Source organism: Mauremys reevesii, linkage group 12, assembly GCF_016161935.1.
Source record: "Mauremys reevesii isolate NIE-2019 linkage group 12, ASM1616193v1, whole genome shotgun sequence".
NCBI lineage: Eukaryota > Metazoa > Chordata > Testudines > Geoemydidae > Mauremys > Mauremys reevesii.
In genome coordinates, this window is record NC_052634.1 from 41,925,914 (window position 1) to 41,938,747 (window position 12,834).

Genomic DNA, 12,834 nt, shown 5'->3' on the forward strand with positions numbered 1-12,834 from the left:
TTCATTTTAGTGGGATGTGGGACATGTGGAGGATAATTTAAACTCTTAATTTCCTTACGGTTTCCCTGCAATATACATCTCTGCTGGTGCAATTTCTGACCATTGCACGTCTATTGTATTTATTACAATAGCCCAAGTAAGTCACACAAGTGACATAGTCTAGGGGCTTGGCTACACTTGCAAGTTAGAGCGCATTAAAACAGCCCCGGGCACCCTAACTCCTGAGGTGTCCACACTCGCAAGGCACATGGAGCACCTGGGCTCTGTAGGTGGAGCGCTCCTGGTAATCCACCTCCATGAGAAGTATAAAGCTTGCTGAGCCCTGCTGAAATACCCGGGCATCAGTGTGGATGACGTGTTGCATCACTGCACTGTGTTTGCCCTCAGGAAATGTCCCATAATCCCCTGAAGTCAAGTGCCGACTCTGATCATTGTTTTGAAATCGGCTGCAGGCATGCGGATATCCCCTTTCAAAGCTCCGTTTCCGACAGCCGGCTGCTTATCTGCTCTGGGACAAAGCAACCATTAGTGTGGAATGCTGTTGTGAGTGTGTATGAGGGGAGGTGGGGGTCTGCTGCTGTTCGAACACACAAGACAGCATGCTGACACACTCTCAGCCCCCAAACACACTGTCACTCCCCCCACGTACACACAACACACACCCTGTCACACTCCACCCCTGTCCCCCATTTGAAAAGCACGTTGCAGCCACTTGCACACTGGGATAGCTAACACACTGCACTGCTCTCTGTGGCATTGCCAGAGCTGCTAATGTGGCCACTCCAGTGCGCTTGCAGCTGTCAGTGTGAACACACGGCAGCGGTTTCCCTGCTGTGGTTTAACTCCCAGCGCTCTACCTCTGAAAGTGTAGCCAAGCCCTACATTTCCCAAACCAACCGAACTCAGTAACTGCCCTCCACCACCACATGCATGGAGTAGGGGCACCGTGGAGCACACGCTGCACTTACTGGCTCAGCCTTGTGCATGCTGGGGTGGCCACCTCCCCATTGATGAGACCTGGTCCCACCATCTCCGCGGAGCTCCAGTCTGCCCTGCTGCCATCCCTGTCTGTGTTGTCTTCTCTAGCAGTTGACTGGAAGGTGAGCACTGGCCGCATGCCATGTAGCCGTGTTGTCTCGAAGGGCGAAAGCAGGAGGAATGATGCCTTCATTGCCCACCCAATATTCCATAACATAGTTAAGGAAAGTATTTCTCAATGAATTCTCAGTAAAAGATCAGTAGCAGCCAGTGTCCGCATCAGTCTACGAGCATTGGTATTTTCTTGAAATTTGTCAGACCAACCTATCTAACACCTAACACACATTTGAAGTTCTTCTTTTCACACTGTTGCTCATTCTCAGGTTCTGCTTTGTCTCCAGACAGATCCATTCTCTTTCAGGACGGCCTTGTTCTTTCTGTCTGTTTCACTCACTGAGGTGTGGGAGTAAACACTCCCCTTCCTTCTATTCTCAGACAAACACTAGTATTAAGTGTTTGCTACTGATGGGTCTAGAAAGGATTTGTCAAGTGGAAGATGCTGTTTCTGGGGGATTGGTCCCAAGATCCAGTACTTTGGGTTCAAACGTCTCCCAGCTTCCTTGGGGAAAATAACACCAAGGCTTTGTTGCAATATACAAAAAGGAAAGAGTTTTTCACCCCAGATGGGACTTGAACTCACAATCTCTGGTTTTGGAAGCCAATGCCTTATCCATTAGGCCACTGAAAAGCAGTGGAAAAAGGAATGGAAATTCCCTCTCATGATTGCACATTCCTCACATTCACTCAGAAGCCAAATACCCCATTTAATGGCCTTACAGAAATGTCTGCATCCCCTGGCAGTGAGGCAACTGGGCAGGTGGCTGACAGAGCTGAGCACCACCTTTCTGCCAGCCATCGTTAGAGAAGAACCCCACCCTAGAGTCACCCCTCCCTCCTTCAGCACCTCCACGGCTGTGGCTCTGAGTGGCAGTAGGATGATTAGGGGGCGAATCCGGGGCTGGAAGGGGGGTAAGGTCGGCCTGTAAGAAGTAACCAGATGGGGCAGACCCAGGGGGAGGCTGTGGGCTGCTGGTCGGTTGTTGGGATCCGAGCTCTAGATCAAAGCTGCACAGTGACCTGACACCCAGGGTTATAGGGCCGACATAGTGACCCCCTTACTGGCCTCGGTGACCCCCAAACCCTTGTTACTACGGGCATTGAGGAGTCTCTGTCCCTTAATAACTTCTGGGAGCTCCCCAGCAGGCTGCGGGCGTCAGCCGCCTCCTGCCGCACAGGTTAGACTCTTGGTGCTGTGCCAGCCGCCCCCTCGCTTGCAGGCCCAGTGTAAGAAGCAGGAGGCCTGGTGCTGGCAGAAGAGGGTTTTGATTGATCAACCTCTGTGTGATGGGCACAGGACGCTTCCACTCAGTAGCACAGCTGGGGGGGAGCAGGGGAAGCAGCTAAGGGCGCCGGGTTCCTCCAGTGGGGGTGTGGAGCAGCCGTTCGTTTTCCTGTTCGCACTCCTCTGCGGTGTGAAAATCGGGGAGGGGAGGCGGAAGCCCCACTTCCCTCCCGAAATGACGCCCAGTGGGGGAAGCCAGGGCAACAGGGTGGGGCGGCAAGTGGTGGCCAGACTCTCACCGCCAGGGTCTAGCCTAGCTCAGGGTCCAGCTCAACTTCCTCCCCGCGCCACTGGCCCCCAGTCCCCTTCCCCCACCAGGTCAACCCGGGCACTAGGGCAGGAACGGGGTGAGGCAGCAAGTCAAGCCGAGCAAGGCAGGCAAAAGCGAGTCTTGTCTTCATGGGCCGCTCCCAATGACGTCCTTTTTGTGTGCAACTGCTGCAAAAACCTCCAGGACAGAGAAGTAACAGTGTTACCAGATTTGCCCCTTACTTTGGGGTACGCTCATTTATTCTGGTTACTTTTCTGGGGAAGGGGTTCTGTAATTCTGTCAATGTGCTGCTTGTGTCACTTTGTGTGTTCATTTGGAGCTCTACTCCTCCCTTCTACAAGTCCCCCCCCAATGGAGCTATCCTGCAGGACCTAGGTTCCCTAGGGCTGGGTTTCTCCAGCCCAAGAACCGGCTGAACACACACCCACCCACACATAAATTAACAGAGCAAGTTTGAGCGGACCGGGTCAGTCAGCACTGTCAAGCTGACCCCTTATATGTCCCTGGACTCACTGGGCTGGATGAAGCAGCACTTTCAAGCTGACTCTCCTTACATGCCCCTGGGCTCCATGGACTGGGTCAAGCAGCACTTTCATGCTGTTACCCGTATGTGTCCCAGATTCAGCACGTCCCTATCCCCACTCTCACATCACCATTGTACTGGCAGTAACTTACTTGATGAGCAAACCCCACAGTATTCTGGGTGCTGCAAGGATCTTTAGCTTAGGTAAAAGCAGCATTGCTGCAGAGTGAATGGGGGAAGCTAAAAACACAAAAGAGTGAGGTTCAGCAAGAGAGAGAGAAGCAACCAGCTTAACCATACAAATTATTTATTGAATACTGGTGATAACTACACAAGGAGGCTAAATCAGCATAACATACATTATTAAAGGTTAATACCTAAGGTAGACAGGAAAATTGAAAAGAGAGAGAGAGAGAAGGGGATCTCACCACTCCATGAGGCTTGAACTGGTCGGGGTTCCCAGGTGATGGTGGTAGCTGAGGGGCCTGAGGGAGGAGACAGGCAGAGTCCCCAGCACGATCATCCAGGAGAAGATGGAGTTCCAGTGGAACTGATGCCTAGTTTGGATCTAAGCATCAGAACCCTGAGGCTTTGGCTACACTTGCACTTCAAAGCGCTGCCGCGGCTGCGCTTTGAAGTGCTAAGTGTAGTCAAAGTGCCAGCGCTGGGAGAGAGCTCTCCCAGCGCTGTCCGTACTCCACCTCCCTGTGGGGAATAACGTACAGCGCTGGGAGCCGCGCTCCCAGCGCTGGGGCTTTGACCACACTGGCGCTTTGCAGCGCTGCAATTTGCAGCGCTGGAGAGGGTGTGTTTTCACACCCTGCTGCAGCGCTGCAAATTTGCAAGTGTAGCCAAGGCCTGACTGGAAGGTGAGTAGGGATTTTTGTAGAGAAAATACAGTGGCTCAAGGGAGAAGACTAGATTTGTTTATAGGTAAGCTGATGACTCAAAGGTTTTCTTTAGAATAGACAAAAGGAGCTGATCACTCCTGGCTATGGGTGGTGTTTTCTTCCAGGGAGCTCACAATGCCACTAGGCGGCTTCACTATTTGGATATCAGTTAGGGATTCATTACTAGAATTGGTCTGGTAATTGCTGAGCTGGGTGTGTGCAGACATAGGTTCATTTGGATCTGGAGCAGAGATTCCCATGATGCAGTGCTTCCCTGCTTTTTCTGGTCCCAGAATTCAGTGTGGTTCTTGGTTCTCCATTCTGTATGCAAATTGAGATGTCTTCCTGTCCCATCTTTCATGCAGATGAGGCTAGGGGAGTTGTCTCTGCTCTCCATTCTGTATGCTAATGGGGATGTCTTAATCTTGTCACCCTTGTCAGGAGGGGTCTAGGTGTGTCTCCCAATGCCCTTCACTGCTCTCTGCAAGTTTTTTTTTCTCTGATGGGTTTTGGTTTAAGCAGAGGCTGGGGGTTGGGGGGAGCCTTTCATGAGTCAGGCTGGATATTGCACCCTGGTTCCCCAAAAACACAGAGGTGTCTGGTATCAGAGGGGGGTCATCTGTGACAGGCTGGACCACTGACCTATCAGCTCTTAACTCTGAAACTTTCAGTAACTCTGCCCTGGTCTACACTAGGCGTTTAAATCGGTTTTAGGAGCTTAAAACCGATTTAACGCCAAAACCGTCCACACTAGGAGGCACCTTATATCGATTTTAATGGCTCTTTAAACCGGTTTCTGTACTCCTCCCTAACGAGAGGAGTAACGCCAGTATCGGTATTAACATATCGGATTAGGGTTAGTGTGGACGCTGATCGACGGTATTGGCCTCCGGGAGCTATCCCACAGTGCACCACTGACCGCTCTGGACCGCAATCTGAACTCGGATGCAGTGGTCAGGTAAACAGGAAAAGCCCCGCGAACTTTTGAATATTTCCTGTTTGCCCAGCGTGGAGCTCCGATCAGCACGGGTGGCGATGCAGTCCGAAATCAAACTAAAAAAAGAGCTCCCGCATGGACCATGCGGATGTGATCGCTGTAAGGGCAGGCAAATCCGTTCTATCAGCGCTCCGTTACAGAAGATGAAATTCAGAATCCTTTTTTAAAAATCTCCAGACAGACGCCATAGCAGGGACTCAGCGCACTGCAGCGTGACAAGTGTAACGGAAAGCCAAAGAATCAAATGGACGCTCATGGACTGGAGGACTGAAGCTATCCCACAGTTCCTGCAGCCTCTGAAAATTATTTGCATTCTTGGCTGAGCTCCAAATGCTTCTAGGGTCAAACACAGTGCCCGCGGGTCAGGGCATAGCTTGGCAATCTACTCACCCACCCCTCACCCACCCCCAGAAGCGAAAGGTAAAACAATCCTCTGACTCTTTTACATGTCACCCTATCTTTACTGAATGCTGCAGAGAGACGCGATAGTGCAGCAGTCAACACCAACATCCTTGCTTCCCCCCCCCGTCATGGGCGGCTGATGGTACAAAAAGATGGAAATCCATCCTCATCATCAGCATAAGCTGATCGTGCAAAATGATGGAAATCCATCCTCATGATCAGCTTCAGCTGATGGGACAAAAGGACTGGTAACCGTCCTCGTCATCAGCCTATTAGCCCTAATTTTTTCTGGTGGATGGATGGTGCAATATGGTAACCATCCTCATCATAGCAACAGGGGGCTGAGCTCCATCAGCCCCCACCCTTCATGTGTAAAGAAAAGATTCAGTTGCCCCTGGACTAGCAGTGGGATGCTGGGCTTCTCTCCTACACACTGCTTAATGTCCTGTCTGGACTATCATAGCAGCTGGAGGCTGCCTTCCACTCATTTCTCACTAACAAGTCAGTGTGTCTTATTCCTGCATTCTTTATTAATTCATCACACAAGTGGGGGGACAATGCTACGGTAGCCAAGAAAGGCTGGGGGAAGAACGGAATCAACAGGTGGGGTTGTTACAGGAGCACCCCCTGTGAATAGCATACAGATAATTTCTGCGGGCTCTGACACAGAGCAGGTGGTTCTCTAGCACACTTGCCTATATTAGGCAGCACAGATTCTATTTTTAGATACCAAAAAGGAGGGATTGACTCAGGGAGTCATTCCCAATTTTTGCTTTTGCGCCTCTGGCTGATCTGCCAGTGGCTCTTATGACAGCAGCCAATGGTACAAAACGATGGAAGGTGCAATATGGCTAGCAACCACTCTTGGCTTTTGCACCCCTGGCTGATTGACCAGGGGCACTAGCAGCAAATGGTACAAAAGGACTGGTAGCCATGATCATCCTCAGTTCCAATTTATGGAAGGGTTTGGATGGTGCAATATGGCTAGTAACCATCTCTGCTGTCATGCAAAAGCAAAAGCATGCTTCTGTGTAGCGCTGCTGAATCGCCTCTGTGAGCGGCATCTAGTACACATACGGTGAGAGTCACAAACGGCAAAACAAGCTCCATGGTTGCCATGCTATGGCATCTGCCAGGGCAATCCAGGGAAAAAAGGCGTCTGCCGTTGCTTTCCCAGACGAAGGAGTGACTGACGACATTTACCCAGAACCACCAGCGACAATGATTTTTGCCCCATCAGGCACTGGGATCTCAACCCGGAAGTTCCAAGGGGCGGGGGAGGCTGCGGGAACTATGGGATAGCTAGGGAATAGCTACCCACAGTGCAACGCTCCAGAAATCGACGCTAGCCTCGGACCATGGACGCACACCACCGATTTAATGTGTTTAGTGTGGCCGCGCGCACTCGATTTTATAAAATCTGTTTTACAAAACCGGTTTATGCAAATTCGGAATAGTCCCGTAGTGTAGACGTACCCTCTGTTATCAGTGCCTGTGAGTATAATTTAAAAAGCCATACTGGGCTGGACCAAAGGCCCACCTAGCTCTGTGTTTTATCCTCTGACAGTCGCAAATACCAGGTGCCCCAAAAGTTAATCAAGAAGGCACCACTGGGAGTTGAACCCAGAATCTCCTGTTTACAAGACAGGTGCTTTAGCCAGTTAAGCCATGGTGCCTGCCTGGTGCTAAAGCACACTGTCTGCCCACACCTGACTCCCTGCCATCCCCACGGGGGCCTGACAAGCTTTGCATGTGTTTGGATTCTGCAAAGCAGAGGAGCAGGTGACGTTTTCCTTGCAAGCTGTGTGTGTGTGTGTATGAATCTTTGGCCAGGTCTGCACTATACAAAGTTATTTCAGCATCATTATATTGCTCAGGTGTGTGAAAAACACACAACACTCCCTCGGTCGGCAGCTTTTGGCTGGTGCACACACTGCAATGCCACGTCTGGCGACAAAATTGCCCTGTTTTGGTGACAAAATAAAATGATTTCAATGAGAAGGCTAGAGCTTTTTGCAGCAAACTTAAAGTGACAAATTGTCAGTGTAAATGCTGCTGGTCATTATATCACCAAAACTGGTCTCCACCAGTATCCCACCATGAACTCGCCTGCCCTGCATTCCTGCTACAAAGGCTGGGTCCCTCCTGTTTCATAGCTCCAGAAAGTTCTGACAGCTGAGCTGTTATCTACACCGGGATTAGGTTAATAAAACTGCATTGTCAGCCTAAGTAATGTAATTACACCAACCTAATTTCATAGTGTGGACCTGTCCAAAGAATCACACACACACCTTGGGAGCAAAACTTCACCTGCTCCTCTGCTTTACAGAAACCAAACAGGAGCAACACTTGTCAGGGCCCAGTGGGGATTGGCAGAGAGTCAGGTGTGGACAAACAGGATGCTTTAAATAACAGCAGGTACCATGGCTTAGCTGGTTAAAGCACCTGCTTTGTAAACAAGAGATTGTGGGTTCAACTCCCAGTGGTACCTTGAAGAGTGGCTTTTGGGGCACCTGGTATTGGCTACTGTCAGAAAAGAAGATTCAGAGCTAAATGGACCTATGGTTTAAATTACACTCACAGGCACTGATAATAGAGTTACTGAAAGTTTGGGTGTTAAGAGCTGATAGGTCAGTGGTCCAGTCCCCTCAATGTGGTTTTACCGTTTCCACTTGCTAAACTCCCTCCCAACCTCTATAAAATTACAGTGCAGACATATGGGCTTGAGCCCAACCTCTGAGGCCCCACGAGGGGTGAGGGTTTCTGAACCCAGGCTTCAGCGTGAACACAAATATCTGCACCAGTTTTTAGCCCCTCAGCTTTAACTCCAGGAGCCCAAGTCAGATGACCCAGGCCAGCCCTGCTGCCATCTTTATCCCAGGAGAGATGGACTCTAAGGGGACGTCTCCATTGCAGTGTAAGCCCAGGTGTGGCACGCTGTGCTCAGAGCAGCACCTGGACGCTCCATATTCACCACTCTCATATAATGATGACATGGTTTGTACAAAGTCTGCCTGGTGAGGTATCATTTCAAAAGTCTTGATCTGTTGAACATTAATATCGTGTTGGATTGTGTGTGCTCGCATTGGTTGGGAAGTTATGAAGTTTTGCTCTGTGTGCGTTACTGAGATATGTTATGAGGTTGGCAAATGCCCCCCACCAGCCTTTCAGGTGTGACAAGGGAGGAGCCGGACTCACTGCTGGCCCATTGAAGGGATTCACACTCCCAAGGACTAGCCCAGGAACCGTGTACAATGCAGACTTCTCCGAGATAGCACAGCGACAATGGACACTGCTTGACTCACATCATAGCAAAGGAGCTTCCTAGCAAGTTGGAAGAAACTATGAAAGAGGGGAAGAGACATCATGACTTGGCCTCTCTCCCCCACAACTCAGCAGCTGGAAACACACCTGGAGGACAAAGACTGAACTGAACTGAGTCAGAAAGCAGAAGAGAATAATAACAATAATACTTTCAAACCAAAGTCCCCAGACAGACTAGTACTGGTGTGTCAGCAGAAAATTTTCAGTTTGGGGAATTTTGTTTTCTCAGTCAGACCTTGCCAAGGGAAGCAGAGAGAAAATGTTTGAGTTGCCTCCTTCAGAACAGCTTGGCCTAGACACTAGCTCTGGTTCACTGCTCTGGCCTTGCTCGGGTTGAGGGTATTTTAATAATTTGGGCAGGTCCCAGGGTGTTTGGGGGAGATGATGAGGATGTTCCCTTTTGACATAAAAACTAAGAAATACAGCACTAGAGAATTTTTTTAAAGAAATCTGGGATTTAGACGTTTTATTCAAAGCAAGAGAGTTCTGAGTTTCTGAGAAGGTTTTTGTTTGCAAGAAGCAACATTGTTTGATCTGTCATTGTACCAAAGGGGGACGTAGTTGTCTACAAAGGAGGAGTGAAGACTAAATGCATCCAATGAAAAAGGGATTTGAACCCATGCGTGCAGAGCACAATGGATTAGTAGTCTATCACCTTAACCACTCAGCCACCTCATCTGAGCCGTAACAAAAAGACAGGAGGAGAAATCTAAGGGCAGCAGAGATAGGGACAATAAGGCGTTTTTAAATACTGAGCGGAAGCAGGGGCTGAATGAGCTCCCCCCTCACATCTAGTGAGGAGCTGGGGGAAAGACTTCAGGAACAGACCGTGTTTGCATAGACACACCTACTCTGCCTAGCTATGCAGCATGATGGGGCCGCTTTCCCAAAATGACCAGATTTGGCTGGTGGTGGGTTACAAATCACTTTAGGATTGAGTGGAATGAAATATTATTATCCTTCCTGCATGAGTGAAGGGCAGCAGAACATACCTAGTCCGTCCTGATGGAGGGCTGGGTGTGTGGGTGAGGAATTGCTTTTATTGGACTGCATAGAAGTGATTGAGAACGTCACCCTAAACCTGTGGTCCCCAAGCATTTCACATTGTGCCCTCTTAGCCATGGCTGTGGCCCCTCGGAAGCCGCAGTCAAGAACCGGGGCTGGGAGTGGGGCTGTTGCTTGCTGGGGAGAGGGGTGCAGACAGGGGTAAGGGGGTCGAGGCCGAGCTGGGAGCCAGAGCCCCAGGCTGAGGGTGGGGTTGGGGAAGAGCTGGGACAGAGTGGGGCTGAGTGCTGCTCCCTCCATGGGGGCTGGCTCAGGCCCTGAGGTGCCCCCATGAATGTTCCTCTGTGTCCCCCTAGGAGTCATGCCCCACATTTTGGGAACCACTGAACCCTACTCGCTAAGCAGGGGCTAGTGATGCCAAAGCCCAGGGAAAGGGAGAACAAGTGCGGGGCTCCTAGCACTGGAGCCATGTGAAGGGGATGCAGGAGAGAGGCAATGGCTGGTGGCACAGGGAGTTAAGGGCAAAGGGGGCACAGGAGGGGGCAGGAGTTAGGGGTGAAGGAGGTGCAAGGGTTGGGAGTGCAGGAGCTAGCGGTAAAGGGGGAGGGGGGATCGTCCAGGGGCAATGGGGAAGTGCCAAAGTACAAGCTTTGCCCAGGGCACCATTTCCCCTAATGCTGGTCTGAGCAAACAATTGGAAATGACCCTTCAGTGAGACCAGAACCATAGTGTAGAAAAACCCCTTTGTCAAGTGGTGGTGGCTGAGGGCTTAGGGAGATGGGTTAGAAAGCAACGGGTGTCTTTCTGTGGAGGTTTGATTCTTGCTTGCTGGGCCAGGCTGGTGTGTGGTGTCTCCATGGCTGCACTTTCAGTGTCTGATCTGCCCCAGGGAGCCAAGTCTAGACATATTCAGAGGCTCTATGCCAGGGTTTCTCAAACTTCCTTTCACTGCAACCCCTTTCTGCCAAAAAAAACTTACTACATGGCCCTGGAAAGAGGGACCAAGCCCCTCCACACTGAGCAGAGGCAGGCGAGACAAAGCCTGAGCCCTGCCCCAGTGAGGGGACGGCAAAACCAGAGCTTGAGGGATTCAGCCCTGGGTGGTGGGGCTCAGACTTTTGACTTCAGCCCCAGGCCTCAACAAGTCTGAGGCCAGTCCTGGTGACCCCATTAAAAGAGGGTTTTGACCCACTTTGGGGTCCTGACTCACAGTTTGAGAACCACTGCTCTATGCTGATGGGAGAGAGTTTTCCTGTGGGTGCAGTTAATCCTCTTCCCCAAGAGGTGGCAGCTATGTCAGTGGGAGAAGCTATATCGGTGGGTGCGCAAGCTGTGGTGTTTACCACATTTAAGAAGTTTAATCAAACCCCATTTTTAAAACCACCTTTGGTCTGGGAATGGCAAAGGAGCTTGATGAAGCAGGGTCTGTCCTTCAAAGTCCTGGAGATCATGATCCATACTCCTGTTGTCATGGGGGTATAGCTCAGTGGTAAAGTGCTTATCTGCTGCTTAAGTGGTCCTTGATTCAAACCCCTGTGTTCTCTTATAACCTTCTTTCTTTTTTTAAAAAAAAGGAAAACATTTTCATTTCCATTCTCCATTCTGTTCAGGAGCTCCACTATACGGGGGTGCTTGATATGAATGTAAACACTCAACATTTTGCTGTCCAAATGCATAAAAACCTAGCAAAGCTGTCCATCAGCTGAAATCAGTTCCAATCCTCTAAGTGTCTAGTTTATGTTTTCATCAATTAAACAAAGATATCATAGGAATGTACATTTGCAGATCCCTCTTCTCCAGGAGCTGTGCTGTGCAGAAGAACAAGAACCACATCCAGCTGCAGTTCAGGAGTCTGATGACCAAAGAGCCACCAAATGTTCTGAGGGCTGGAGAAAAATGCCTTCTAGTGAGATATTGAAAGAGCTCAACTTGTTTCGCTTATCAAAAGAAGATTGAAAGGTGACTTCATTGAAGTGTTGAAGGGCCTTAATGGAGAGAAAAGATTGGGTATTAAAGGGCTCTTTCATCTAGCAGAGAAAGGCATAACAAGACCCAGTGGCTGAAAGGTGAAAAGAGACAAATTCATATTACAAATGAGACACAAATATTCAACAGCCAGTATAATTCACCACAGGAACAAGCTACCAAGGAAATTGGTGGATTTGCCATCTCCTGATGTCATTTAATGAAGACTAGATGCCTTTCTGGAATGTGTTTGCCCCAAAAGTAGCTCTTGTGTCATACAGGAGGCCTGTGATATGCAGGGGGTCAGATTAGATGCTCTAATGGTCTCTTCTGGCCATAAAGTCGACTAATTTCTGAAAAACTGAGTGTAGCATTGGGAGCAGCATCTGATGTTTTCCTGTCTAGCCGGCTTGCTGCCTAGACCGAACGCTCCTTGAGTGGGGTGATCCACAGGGAATAGCTCAAACCTCCAAAGTGCCTGGCCAGGGGCAGGACATTAGCACAGCAAGGGAGGGGTGTGGCAGTGACATCACAAAGGCCTTTTGCAGGACCTCAGGCTATTGATCAAAGGTGGTGGGGAGGTGGTGACCCCACAAAGACATGCTGACATCAGCCAGGCAGGACAGGGGTGAGGGGCCAGGGAAACCTCAGAGACCCCTGTGGCTTTGCTTCAGCAAGTCTCCTTCTGGAGGTCTCTCTTTGAGGACTGAGAGAGTATTCGGGTTCACATAAGTGAGAGCCAGGTGGAACCTCTTTTGAGTTTTCCCCTTCCCTTTTCCTGATTTTACTAGAAAACAGCCGTCCCTGTTTAGAAGGTAAGAGCCTCCTCGAGGTTTGAAACCTGTTCAGTCTGATCCATCTGGTGACAGTTGAATTCTACGCATGGAAAACACGAGCTTAAGGGGGGCGAATTTTATTCCCTTAGAATCACTGGGGACATTAGGGTTTGTTCTTTTTGTTTCATCTTTTCCTTCATCCCTCCCTCCCTCCTTTCTCTTTGTCTCTTGCTTCTTTTGTCCTTTCTCCTGTTTCCCTCCCAACACCAGGATGTGTGTGTGTGTGTTGCAGGGGAGTGCT

General features: G+C 49.9%; 2 non-coding genes across 2 annotated transcripts; both read right to left on the reverse strand.

Moving 5' to 3' along the window:
• Positions 1–7,065: 7,065 nt before the first annotated feature.
• TRNAT-UGU lies at positions 7,066–7,139 on the reverse strand. Its single transcript has one exon. It is a non-coding gene; the product is annotated as a tRNA-Thr (tRNA).
• A 2,244-nt stretch (positions 7,140–9,383) lies between these two features.
• Positions 9,384–9,465, reverse strand: TRNAS-ACU. The gene has a single exon. It is a non-coding gene; the product is annotated as a tRNA-Ser (tRNA).
• Positions 9,466–12,834: the final 3,369 nt, after the last annotated feature.